This window comes from Beta vulgaris, chromosome 2, assembly GCF_026745355.1.
Source record: "Beta vulgaris subsp. vulgaris cultivar EL10 chromosome 2, EL10.2, whole genome shotgun sequence".
Taxonomy (NCBI): domain Eukaryota; kingdom Viridiplantae; phylum Streptophyta; class Magnoliopsida; order Caryophyllales; family Amaranthaceae; genus Beta; species Beta vulgaris.
In genome coordinates this window covers 37719115-37721303 of record NC_079203.1, presented here as the reverse complement: position 1 = coordinate 37721303, position 2189 = coordinate 37719115, and the positions used below count along the sequence as shown (strand labels likewise).

The following is a 2189-nucleotide window of genomic DNA, read 5'->3' as shown; positions in this document are numbered from 1 at the left end:
CTAAAAAATTGGATTATTGGTCAACCATGTTGTTAATGTCTCAATCATACCCTCCTCAAATGTTGTTCGATTTTCCTTTGCATACATTGCTTGTAGCAAATCCATGTTCTTATGATACTCTTGCACTTCTGCATCCTGGTTTGCAACGCTATTTCTGCCTCCTTTGCAGCAACCTTCCTTGCTTGAACCTCCATCTTTCTGTCTTCTCTCTCAACATCTACACTCCTACCCTCTGCATGGATCCGAAGCCTTTACTGAATGTAGCAAAACACTCAATTGTCTGACCAGCCACCCCTTTGAGCTTTACCTTCGCTTTCTTAGTACCATAGGGACGTGGGCATCTTCACCTCCTTCAGCACTAGTAGGTGTCTCGGGCATTGAGTCGCTTCCATCAACTCTTGTCCTCTTACCGCTTCCTCCGCTTCAGGTGAATCAACATTTTCTTGTGATCTTTGGGGCGACCACGTTGATTTCCATTGATTTTATAACTATTGACCTCCATTTCCGAAACTTCCTCAACATTTCCAAGCATGTTCGAGGATGAACCTACCATTTTTCCTACGATGCAATGCATGAGCTTCTCTCAGAACATCATCATCGTTTTGACCACTCTTCTTTCTTGCAAGAGCTTCATCATAAAATGCAGCCCACCTTAAAACCCGTGGAGCAAGTCTACTCCAACGACCTTTCACCATATCAACATTTCTTGGAGCAATTTCTGTTGGGTTTGCTATTTTCCTTCCTCGAAAGCTTCCCAAACTTTTCCCCAGAAGAATTTTTCTTTTGGTACGTCCACTCACCTTATCAAGAGAAGTGTTCATAAATGCGGAGACCAGGAGTTCATCTTGAACTTGATCCCAAACCCTCTTAGCAGAAGAACTTGTTGCTGGGATAGGTGGGTTTTGTGATTGAACGGGTTGTCTTTGCGGTGGTTGCTGAGATTGATTACCTGATAGTAATTGCGAAAATGATTGAGTTCCCTGAACAAACTCATCATCATCATCAGAATCATCATCTTGAGGTATTGACCAAAACCATCACCACCTTCTTCGTATTCACCACCATCATCATCAACATCGTTGTAAGGATATGCATCTTCTTGGTATTGAGAAAATCCATAATTAGGATCAACTTGACGATATGAAAGGTTGGCATTTTCAGATGGAGATTCATGGTAGAGGTTATCATATTGAGGAGAAGCATTTTGAGAATTTTCTCCCCTTTGATTAGTATTTATCTGAGAGGGTTGACGATATTTTGATTGATTTTGAGAAGGTTGGCGATAATTTGACTGATTTTGAGAGCTAATTAAGCGATTTTGTTGCCTAGGCATTTGATTTTTTGAGCGATTTTGGGGTTGATTTCTTATATAATTAGGATGATTAGGATCCATAATTATAAGAATTTGAAAATAAAGAGCAATGGAAGAAGAGTTAGAACAAAGAGAAGATATTAGTGAAGATGGAGAAAATTAAGTGTGCCCAAAATATAGCAAAATGGGTATCTATTTATAGATCTCGAAAAAATAGAGCCGTTGGTATTTTTTTTTTGATTTATATTTTTTAAAATATAACCGTTGTAAAATTTACAACGGTTATATTTTAAAAAACCAATAGGAAGCTGACATTTGGCGGGTGAGACAAGTGTCACGCTGCAGCTGGCAGCTGACACGCGTGTCAGCTGCCAGCTGCAGCGTGTCAGCGACCTTTATTTTTTTTGCCTCAACCACCAGCAAAACGCTGCGTTTTGCTGCTGGTTGAGGCAAAAAAAATTAGTGGAATTATGACCAGGCAGTGGGTCCCACTCCCATGCCTGATCACCATTTCACTTACCCCATCCCCTTTTTTTGCCCCAATCAACCCCATTCAACCCACGTTTGTTTTTCAATCATGATTAAGCCTCTTTTTTTCTCAATCATCCCATGATATTTATTTCTCATTCATGGTTAATGGTGCCCTAATTAGCATCCAAACACTTTTGCGGGATATCAATAAAGATATTATATCTTAAAATGGTCTCAATGTTAATATCCACTGTACCTAATTCTATGTCCTAATTTCATCAGATAAACAACTCTCAATCCTTGGAATTTTCTCTTCACTTGATCACTTCATCCTCTTAAATGGCTACCTAGGGAAAAAAATGTGTTAGCTTGTTAGGCAAGGTAATGATTGTGTGAGTCAGAGGAG

At 39.6% G+C, this 2189-nt stretch overlaps 1 pseudogene; it reads right to left on the bottom strand.

Moving 5' to 3' along the window:
- On the bottom strand, nucleotides 1–1672 carry LOC125495200 (glutathione S-transferase T3-like; annotated as a pseudogene).
- Nucleotides 1673–2189: the final 517 nt, after the last annotated feature.